The sequence below is a fragment of the Mustelus asterias genome, chromosome 2 (genome assembly GCF_964213995.1).
Source record: "Mustelus asterias chromosome 2, sMusAst1.hap1.1, whole genome shotgun sequence".
In the NCBI taxonomy this organism is placed as follows: domain Eukaryota; kingdom Metazoa; phylum Chordata; class Chondrichthyes; order Carcharhiniformes; family Triakidae; genus Mustelus; species Mustelus asterias.
Genome location: NC_135802.1, coordinates 61131870 through 61143868, shown reverse-complemented (window position 1 = coordinate 61143868; position 11999 = coordinate 61131870).

Genomic DNA, 11999 nt, shown 5'->3' with positions numbered 1-11999 from the left:
GACTTAAAAGTAGCCTGCTCCTCTTGATGAGGAGGTGCATTGTGGCTGCATAACAGGTGCTGGGATTTGTTCTGCAACTTTTTATATGATCTGGGAAAGAGAGGTCAATGACCGACCATGAAAAAAATGGCTCCAGGTATTTAGTTGCTGCACTGGATGCCTTGCAGGAAAAAGTGGAAAGAAGAGATGTTCTATACCCTCAGGGGTGGGGGTGCTGAAGGCATTAGTGCCAGGTAGTTGTTTAGGTCAATACCAAGAGTATAGTCCCAAGGGTTTGGATGCAGCGATGGAGAAGTTAAATGATTTCACACAAAAGGTCAAGGTGAGTGGATACAATTTTAAACGCCATATCCCATTAATTGCATCACTAGCCTCACACAAAGTTCAAATGACCCATCACTCCAAGCACTCACCTACCATCAATATTTGTCTATCAGGACTGATTACAGACATTCATATGCTTCACCCTACAATCACATGTGGCAAGCACTGCTGCAAGCCTCACACCCATATCCCTCCTCTTGAACGCACTGCTGGCTATTCAACTGTGACAGCCATGTTACCCAATCATATTGCTTGCTGCTCACTGACACTCTGCCCCCTCTTGCAAGAGCAGGTGGTGCACAACCAAAGACAGCAGGAACTGACAAGGAAGAGACACCATGCATATTCCAACCCCTTCTGAGTCTATTGACACTGCGAGGGCTGAAGCATCGAGAGTCTCCACATTTCCAATCCTCCTCCTCCTCTCATCCCAGCTCTCCTGCAACTTAGTCTCTTCTGACTGAGAAGTTGTTGATGAATTAAGTATGTACTTCTTACTTTCTCTTCTCCTCTCATCACAACCCTATTCAGGTCCCTTTTCCCTTTCAGATACCCTTGAACTGCAGGCTGCCCAGGCAGTAGAGGCAGAGCAAGAAGGCAATGAAGATGAAGACACGTTGTTACTTGATTTCACAGTCAGTCATGGGGGGCGGGGGGGGAGATTTGCATGCAGTGAAACAACAGGAACAAGTGTGCTGCAGCCAAGGCAGGGGATGATGGATAACACCTACTCACCAGAGGGTGAAGTTTCAGACTAGTTTTGCTGCAGAGAGCTCAGGCGAGGACTTTGATGGGGCAGGGTATGGAAGAAGACTGATGGGTCCACAGATCTAACTGCTTGCTGCATGGAAAAGCCTCCCAGAAAGCCAGCTTTCAATGTCGAGAAGCCTGGCATCAACTTGGCACAGGGTTTTGCGCAGATCATGGGGCCTATTCTTACCAAAATTGAATGGGTGGCCATCTTCATCAATACACCTGTGGAACCAGCTATGATGCAATATCTGATCTCCGATGTCTTAGCTTTTATTGCAGCATAAACAACATCCATTTCAAAGTTTGAGCACCGTAATGAGAGCTCAGGCCACTGTCACAGAAGCTCAGATTGCTGCCATTGTGACTCTGGATATCAATGTGCAAAGGGACTTCCTTGACATCATAGAAATCCAGAAATCTGTTCTCCAACACGTCTATGGCCAAAGACCCTCTAAGGATATGACCTTCAGCTTAGAACCCTTCTCTTTGTCTTCCCTCTCCATCTCTTAGCAGTTTGCCGTACTCTGAGTGGTCTGCGCTTATTTTCCCAATCACTCCAAAAACGTTAGGTTGATTGGCCATGATAAAATTGACCCTTAGTGTCAGGGGATTAGCAGGTTAAATGCATGGGGTACAGGGTTAGGGCCTGAGATGGACTGTTGTCAGTACAGGACAGGAGTCTAAAACTAGAGGGCATAGGTTAAGGTGAGAGGAGAGAGATACAAAAGGGTCCCGACTGGCAATTCTTTCACTCAGAGGGTGGTGAGTGTCTGGAATGAGCTGCAAGGTAGTAGTAGAGGCGGCTACAATTTTGGCTTTTAAAAAGCATTTAAACAGTTACATGGATAAGATTGGTATAGAGAGATATGGGCCAAACACGGGCAATTGGGACTAACTTAATGGTAAAAACTGGGCGGCATGGACAAGTTGGGCAAAGGGCCTGTTTCCATGCTGTAAACCTCTATGACTCTACAGGTAGTAACTGACATTCATGAACAAAGGATTAGCAGATGCAGCTCCAGCAATCAAGTGAAACATTACCCAGTGTTAAGCATCGCAACACCAAGGCACAGACATTCCTTTGTGAGTTCTTTCTAACAAATTGGTTAACACACTTTAACACAGTTGCTTTATTTCAAACAGGCCAATGATTTTAGAGTAACATACATAGAAACTTCATCCAAACTCATTCACAAATTTGTTAAACGTACCTTCAAAAGAACTATCACTTCCAAATGTTAAAGCAATAAGATTTCACAAGATTGGAGTACAAGGTGATAGTAATTGAGATGGCACAATGGCACAGTGGTTAGCACTGCTGCCTCATCAATGCCAAGGACCCAGGTTCAATTCCAGGCTCAGGCCACTGTCTGTGTGGAGTTTGCATATGCTCCCCATGTCTGCGTGTGTTTCCTCCAGGTGCTCCGATGTCTTCCCACAGCCCAAAGATGTGCAGGTTAGGTGGATTGGCTATGCTAAGTTGCCCCTTAGTGTCCAAAGCTGTGTAGGTTGGGTGGATTGGCATGGTGAATGCACAGGGCCAAATGGTCTCCTTTGGAACTGTGGGGATTCTAAAGAGAGGTTAAGACATGGAAATAAATTACTTTTTTTATTTATTTATTGTCACAGGTAGACTTACATGGAGGACAACATCACCCAATCCCCCCACCCCACTACAAAGTCTTCCACTGCTTCCTTAAGAATCTGCTCATCAGATTTATGCACCACACCAGTCCTCCAGTGTTTTAACACTAAACTATTCTGATGGCTTGATGACTATATAATTAGATTATTTTACCAGGTCAACTGTATTCCCTTACCCTGTTATTTGCATATCATTACAGTATCCTACATAGTTAAATTCTTCCACAGAATTGAACCATAGTTCTTCGCACTAATTACACACTGTTCAATACAAGAAGTAAATGCTGTATTGATGGTGATTAAATTGTTAAAAAAAACATAATATTCAGATTGTTCAGCGAGTTGACACAATGAGCGGCTGATCCATCCAGAATGAAGGTCCCATGTTTCATCACTAGGTCATACGGAACGAGTTCATCTTAGCTGGATGGTGTAACGGGGGGACAGTGCTCGGGAACCTGGCTAGGGATTATTTAATTAGACAGGGTTCCTATTCCTGCTCACTGTCTAGAAGCTCCTTGTGAAATTTCTGAAACTAATTTAAGGACATTAGGTTGGGCGAGAATTGTTTTTCGATTGTGATGCCTCAAATTGCCTGACATGCTCTGCTTACAAATAAAAAATGTCCACTTGGTTGAGATACCAAAGTTCAAATGGTGTGTGTCGAACCATAATCCTGGCAAACAGTCAAAACCTTTGGAGAAGGGGAGAAAAAGAGAAATAAATAACATTGAATAATCAAACTATTCGAACACAAGCTCCCATTGACATTTTCATACAGAGAGGCACCAGAAGGGATGATATTAGCATTGGTATGTAAGATGATTGAGATTGCTAAAGGAGGTGATAGTTGAAAGAAAAATTATGACCACCCAACAAGGCGCAGGGAATTGGATAGCAGTCTTCAATTTTGAGATTCATGCATTTCACAATGAAGACTTAATAGTTCTTTGAATTATTGAACTATCTATAGTTATTGTGTGTAGTGACTTACATTCTAATAAATGTAGATTTACAAGGGTATACCTAATGGGGATGCAGCGCAGCGAGCTGGGAGACATCAGCGGAGGCCATTTTGGGGGTTCCTGCAGGCTAAGATTAGCCACCACAGCTAAGGTTTCCAGAATAATCAGCTCTGTGGCAGAAGTCGGTGTGGAGCTGATTACCATATGGAAATTGGAATTTCAATATCATTAGCGGGCCCGGGACTGAAGCTTCTGGACCCGCAAGCGACTCCCCCCCGCAACCGCCCCCCCCCCAACCCCCGCCAGGAGTGGTTCATTCCAGCGGGATTTACAATTGCTCCCCACTAAAGGGGGACTGGTAGCCAAACCCACTTGAGGAAAGAGGGGCAATTGAGGCCTCTCAGGAGGTCAGGGGCAAGGGGGGTGCCTCTTGGTAGTGCCAGCCTGGCACACTGGCACTGCCCAAGGGGCAAACTGAGACTGCCCACCAGGAAAAAGGCAGTGCCAAGGGGACGGGGCCTATTGGGGGACAGGGCCTATTGGGTGGGCAATTGGTCAGGATGGGGGGTCCCGCTGCCACTCTGCACAGAGGGAGGCAGGATGGTGATCGAGGCTGTCCATTTGGGTAGGTGGGGGGAGTCGAGGCTGCTGGGGGGGGGGGGGGGGGGGGGTTGGGGGGTTGCGGGGGGAGGTTGGGGCTGCTGGGGGATTGGGACTGTCGGGGGGTAATCGGGAGATTGGAGCTGGCCGGGATGGGGCATTGGGGCATGCCTGGGGATGTGCAAGAGAGCATCTACCAGGTACACGGTACCTACTCTTGCAACTCGGCCAACGTTGTCTACCTGATACGCTGCAGGAAAGGAAGTCCCGAGGCATGGTACATTGGGGAAACCATGCAGACGCTACGACAACGGATGAATGAACACCGCTCGACAATCACCAGGCAAGACTGTTCTCTTCCTGTGGGGGAGCACTTCAGCAGTCACGGGCATTCGGCCTCTGATCTTCATGTAAGCGTTCTCCAAGACGGCCTTCACAACACACGACAGCGCAGAGTCGCTGAGCAGAAACTGATAGCCAAGTTCTGCACACATGAGGACGGCCTAAACCGAGATGTTGGATTTATGTCACACTATCAGTAACCCCCACAGCTTGCCTCCTGGACTTGCTGGCTGTCCTATCTGGAGACAATACACATCGCTTTAACCTGTGCTTAATGCTCCCTCCACCCACATTGTCTGTATCTTTAAGATCTGGTTGGTTGTAGGGATTCACATTCTAATCAGTATTCTGTAACTTGATTTTGTGTCTCTCTGCCCTGTTTGAGAGCAGATTTCCACTCCATCTGACGAAAGAGCAGTGCTCCGAAAGCTAATGGTATTTGCTACCAAATAAACCTGTTGGACTTTAACCTGGTGTTGTTAAAACTCTTACTGTGTTCACCCCACTCCAACGCTGGCATCTCCACATCATGATGTGCGAGAGGCCAGCAATCAGGGGTGGGGTAGTGAGAAGGCTAACGATGGGGGGCTGTGGGGCTGGCCAGCAATCTGGAGACTGGCAATGGGGGGCCACTGCGTATACGCCAATCTCAGCGGTGACAGATCGGCGTCTGTGCATTGGCCCACTCAGGGCTATGTTGCCGGCTCTTGAGTTGGAATGGGCCCATTCACTGATTTTCAGAGGGAATCTGGCTAGGGCACTCTGTGATGCACAGAGTGGTGGAGATTCGCTCTGGAAATCATGCTGAGAAAAATGAGAGTGACTCCCATTTTCCCACAAATTGGGGACTTGGAATTTTTTTGGGAGAATCCCGACCAATATCTTTATATAGTGGGACGTAGGGATGCGGATGTCTCTTGCCCATGTATTGCCCATCCCTATTTTCCCTGGAACTAAGTGGCTTGCGAGGCCATGTTAGAGAGCATTAAAAGCATTGCTGTGGGTCTCGAGTCACAAGTGGCCAGACCAGGTAAGGTTGGCAGATTTCCTTTCCCTAAAGGAAATTAGTGAAGCAGATGGATTTTTATGACAATCGACAAAACCATTGTTTCATGGTTATTCATCATTCAACTTTTAATTCCAGGTTTTTATTGAGTTCAAATTTCACCATCTGCTGTGGTGGGATTTGAACCCCGGTGCCCAGAATGTTACCCTGGGTCTCTAGATTACTAGCCCAGTGACAATACCACTACACCACTGCCTCCATCAATCTTGCCATTTTGGCCTTCATGGACAACCAACAGCAATCCACAGCTTTTCAAGGGGTTTTGATAATTTAACACAGGCGTGTTGAGTGTTGCAATATCACTCATAATCAAAGGTGCCAAATCTCCCTCTTAATTCTCCCGTGTAAGCTGACTCAATGCTGCACAGTACAAGCTTGACAATAACATGTTTTGTTCCTTTGAACAAATTGATTTAATGATATTGTTTAAATAGCATTGGTGCTAAAAAAAACAGTAAGAAGTTTAACACCAGGTTAAAGTCCAACAGGTTTATTTGGTAGCAAAAGCCACACAAGCTTTCGGAGCTCCAAGCCCCTTCTTCAGGTGAGTGGGAATTCTGTTCACAAACAGGACATATAAAGACACAAACTCAATTTACATGAATAATGGTTGGAATGCGAATACTTACAACTAATCAAGTCTTTAAGAAACAAAACTGATATTCGGGTAAGCGTTCTCCAAGGCGGCCTTCGCGACACACGACGGCGCAGAGTCGCTGAGCAGAAACTGTTAGCCAAGTTCCGCACACACGAGGATGGCCTCAACCGGGATATTGGCTTCATGTCACACTATTTGTAACCCCCACAGTTGCCTGGACCTGCAGAGTTTCACTGGCTGTCTTGTCTGGAGACAATACACATCTTTTTAGCCTGTCTTGATGCTCTCTCCACTCACGTTGTTTTGTTTCTTAAAGACTTGATTAGTTGTAAATATTCGCATTCCAACCATTATTCATGTAAATTTAGTTTGTGTCTTTATATGCTCTGTTTGTGAACAGAATTCCCACTCACCTGAAGAAGGGGCTTGGAGCTCCGAAAGCTTGTGTGGCTTTTGCTACCAAATAAACCTGTTGGACTTTAACCTGGTGTTGTTAAACTTCTTACTGTGTTTACCCCAGTCCAACGCCGGCATCTCCACATCATGGCTAAAAAAAAACACAATGCCATTTTCTCCAAAACTATAAAAACCAAAAAAGAATGATTTCAACAATAAATGATGATATCAAATGTAGAGCCAGCAGTGCTCACAGCCAGTCTGGAGTTGCTAGTTAATTGTTAGGTCATCTAATCAGAATCTCAGCAGAATCTGATCCACAGTTAATGAACCACTCTAATACTCATTTTGATTGCTATTTGTTAAAGAAAATTAATTTCCTTTTTCCTGTGGTGTATTGTCAATCATACTCCAAACCAAAGTCTAAAACCATGGGGGCGATTCTCCCAGCCCGCTGCGTTCCTCCAGCAGTGCAACAGGCTGGGCGCGGGATTCCTGCTGGGCCTCCACATGTCTCCAGGGCCAAGATTTGTACCATCATCAGATCTGCACCGGAAATCGCCGCGGAGCTGATTTCAATATCATAATCCTCATTTGAATATCATTTGCAGGCCTGGGACTGAAGTCTCCAGGTCCGCTAGCGTCGCCCCCCCACCAGCAGTGGTTCACTCCAATGAGGTTTACTACTGTTCCCCATGAACAGCGAATAGGTGGCCTGACCCCGCTAGAGGAAACAGAGGCCTTTGAGATCCTCCCCAGCAGCCTAGGGGTAAGGGGAGGGTGCTCCCTGGGCAGTGCCAGCCTCGCAGTGCCAGTCTGGCCCTCTGGCACTGTCCAAGGGGCAAACTGGCAATGCCCAACGGGCACCTTGATTCTTCCCACTGGGCATCAGGCAGTGCCAAGGGAATGGGCCCTATAGGGGCGGGGCCTATAGTAGGTGCGATCGATGGGGATGGGGGGTCCACTCCGGGCAGAGGGAGCGAGGACGGTGATTGGGGCTGGTCATCAGGATCGGCGGGGGGGTTCGGGGTTGTAAGCGGAGTTGGGGTTGTAAGCGGAGTTGGGGCTGCCGGTGGATGGGGGTTGCCAGGGACGAGGGGGGGGGGTATTAGGACTGCTGGGGTCGGGACTTCTGGGGTGGGTGGGGAGGGGGGGGTGGAAATCGGATTGGGGCTGGCCCGGATGGCCAGCTATCAGGGGGTTGCCAAGGATCAGGAAGGCCAGCGATCCGGAGGCCAGCAATGCGGAGCCACTGCGCATGCACCAATCTCTGCTCTGACAGATCGGCGCATGTGCAGTGGTCCACTCAGCACCATGCTGCCGGCCTCTTGGGTGGGAATAGATCCTGCCCCCAGATTTTCAGAGTGAATCCCGCTAGGGCACTCTGCAGTGCTCAGAGAGTCGAGGATACATTCTGAAAATCCTGCTAAAAAAACAGCGGGAGTTGCTCCCGTTTTCATGCGAATTGGGGACTTAGAATTTTTTGGGAGAATCCTGGCCGATATGCATTTCTTTTTTGCCCTCAGCTGAATATTGAATTATTTTGTGCCTTGAATTGTTCACAGTTGTAGAGCTACAGAATCTGACCTGGTGGAACTATTCAACAAACGTACATTTCTGGTTCAGACAAACATTGAATGATCGTCACCATCAAGCCAGATAATAAAGAAATGTACTATTGTTTTCAAAAAACAAAGAGAACAAAGCCCATTGACGACCATAGTGGTAATTTGTATGTGGAGCAGAAGGGTGTAGGTAGGGTTCTAAATAAATATTTTGTGTCGGTGTTCACTAGTGAGAGAGACAATTAGGGAGAAGAACTGTGATACAATTAAAGAAATTAACATAAAGAGGAGGTTCTGTGTGGTCTGGCAGGCTTAAAAGTAGATAAACCTCCAGGGCTGGATGAAATGCATCACAGGGTGTTGAGTGAGGCAAGGGAGGGAATAGCAGGGGTGCTGGGAATAATTTTCAATTCCTTTCTGGTCACAGAAGAGGTACAGTAAGAAGTCTCACAACACCAGGTTAAAGTCCAACAGGTTTATTTGGTAGCAAACACCATAAGCTTTCGGAGCGCTGCTCCTTCGTCAGATGGACTGGTCTCTGTTCTCCAACAGTGCACAGACACAGAAATCAAGTTACAGAATACTAATTAGAATGCAAATCTCTACAGCCAGCCAGGTCTTAAAAGGTACAGATAATGTGGTTGGAGGGAACATTAAACACAGGTTAAAGAGATGTGTATTGTCTCCAGACAGAACAGCTGGTGAGATTATGCAAGACCAGGGGCAAGCTGTGGGGGTTACTGATAATGTGACATAAATCCAACATCCCGGTTTAGGCTGTCCTCATGTGTGCGGAACTTGGCTATCAGTTTCTGCTCAGCGACTCTGCGCTGTCGTGTGTCGTGAAGGCCGCCTTGGAGAACACTTACCTGAAGATCCAAGGCTGAATGCCCGTGACTGCTGAAGTGCTCCCCCACAGGAAGAGAACAGTCTTGCCTGGTGATTGTCGAGCGGTGTTCATTCATCCGTTGTCGTAGCGTCTGCACACATGAGGACGGCCTAAACCGGGGTGTTGGATTTATGTCACATTATCAGTAACCCCCACAGCTTGCCCCTGGTCTTGCATAATCTCACCAGCTGTTCTGTCTGGAGACAATACACATCTCTTTAACCTGTGTTTAATGTTCCCTCCAACCACATTATCTGTACCTTTTAAGACCTGGCTGGCTGTAGAGATTTGCATTCTAATTAGTATTCTCTAACTTGATTCCTGTGTGTGTGCACTGTTGGAGAGCAGAGACCACTCCATCTGACGAAGGAGCAGCGCTCCGAAAGCTTATGGTGTTTGCTACCAAATAACCCTGTTGGACTTTAACCTGGTGTTGTGAGACTTCTTACTGTGCTCACCCCAGTCCAACGGCGGCATCTCCACATCACAGAAGAGGTGCCAGAGGACTGGAGGACAACCGATGTGGAACCATTATTTAAGAAGGGAGGAAGGGATAAACCAGGAAACGACAGGCCAGTCAGTCTAACCTCAGTAGTGGGAAAACTATTGGAAGCAATTCTGAGACAGAATTAATCTGCATTTGGAGAGGCAGGGATTAATCGAGAACAGTCAGCATGGTTTTGTTAAGGGGAGGTCACATCTGACCAACGTGATTGAATTTTTCAGAGGTGACCAAGTGTGTAGGTGAGGTTAATGCATTTGAGGTAATCTACTTGGACTTCGGCAAGGCTTTTGATAAGGTCTCACATGGGAGGCTGATAGCGAAGGTAAGAGCCCATGGGATCCAAGGAAATTTAGCAAATTGGATCCAGAATTGGGGGTGATGGTTGTGCGGGGGGCTATTTTTCTGACTGTGTCCAGTTGGGGTCCCTCAGGGATGAGTGTCAGGGCCCTTGCTGTTTGTGGTTTATATAAATAATGTAGACTTGAATGCAGGAGGGTTGATCAGTTAGTTCACTGAGGTGGTGGAGGCTACCTCGCTGAATATGTTTAAAGCGCGGATGGATGGATTCCTGATCGGTAAGGGAATTAAGGGTTATGGGGATCAGGCGGGTAAGTGGTACTGATCCACGTCAGATCAGCCATGATCTTATTGAATGGCGGGGCAGGCTCGAGGGGCTAGATGGCCTACTCCTGCTCCTATTTCTTATGTTCTTATGTTCACGGATGATATGAAAATTGGTGGGGTGTTAAATAGTGAGGAGGCTAGCCTTAGATTACAGGAGGATATAAATGGGCTGGTCAGATTGGCTGATCAGTGGCAAATGGAATTCAATGCGGATAAGTGTGAGGTGATGCATTTGGGCAGGGTAAACAAGACAAGGGAATACATGATGAACGGCAGAACCTTGGGAAGCACCAAGGATCCGAGGGACTTTGGTGTGTATGTACACTGGTCCCTTAAGATTGCAGGTCAGGTGGATAAAGTGGTTAAGAAGGCATATGGTACCTTTGCCTTTATTTGTCAAGGCATAGAGTTTAAAAGCAGGGAGGTGATGCTGGAACTATATAAAACGTAGGCTAGGCCAGAGCTAGAGTATTGTGTGCAGTTCTGGAATCCATATTATAGGAGGGATGTGATAGCACTGGAAAGGGTGCAGGGGCGATTTACCAGTATGTTGCCTGGGCTGGAGAGTTTTAATTACGAAGAAAGATTGGATAGACTGGCATTGTTTTCCTTGGAGCAGACGAGACTGAGGGGGGACATGATAGAGATGTATAAAATTATGAGGGGCATAAATAGACCCTGATGGCGGGATCAATAACTAGGGAGCATAGAATTAAGATAAGGGGCAGGAGGTTTAGAGGGGATGTGAGGAAACTCTTTTTCACACAAAGGGTGGTGGGAGTCTGGAACTTACCGCCTGAAAGGGTGTGGAGGCAGTGAGCCTCATAACTTGCAATGCTAAGGCTATGGGTCAAGTGCTGGGAAATGGGATCAGAATAGTTAAGTGGTTTGGCTTTGACTGGTGCAGATGTGATAGGCCGAAGGGCCTTTTTCTGTTCTGTCCACCTCTCTGACTCTATTGACTATAAAACAGGGGAGTTCTCCCAATATCCTGGCCAATTTGTATCAATATTATTGTGTTGCTATTTGTGCAAGTGGAAACATCTCAAAACATAAAGAACATCTTTGACTATAAGGTGCTTTGGGACATTGAAATGTTGTGAATGGTGCTATATAATTGCAAGTCTCTAAAGACACTTCCACTGATGGAGTGTATAGGGCCGACACACATTATATCACTCCTACTTATCTATGTAAAGAAGCATTTAAAAAATAGGGATGGAAACTTTTGACTTTGATGCACTGGAGGAGTCAATGGAGTTGAGAAGGAGAAGCTGAGGGTGTGGGTGAGGAGCGGTTGAACTCTGAGCTTGTTTGGCTGTGTGCAATGATGTTTTCATTTCGCTGGTCAATAGAATGAGATGATGGAAATCTGTGTTCGCAGAGAATTTTAAGTCAATTTACACCAAGAGTGGTTGAAAAGTGAACTTCTGTGCCATAGAAGATTGTTGGAGCAGAATCCATATTCTGTTTTAAAAATAAGATTCAGATAGTTGCTTACGAAGATGGCCAGCAAGATAGTGGGATTATACCAGGCCCCTCAAGTGGAGAGAAACACAGTTTCACACTTTAATGGCTGAACTGGCTGTTCACACATTGCAACATTCTGTGAGACAAATTGAGGGGCAAGTGTTGCAGAATTTAAGACAAGAAGTGGCAAAGATATGGATCAGGCTCTTGGCAGTAGTGGGAGGAGGTTGTAATGTAAGAAGGTGAAGTAAGAAGGTA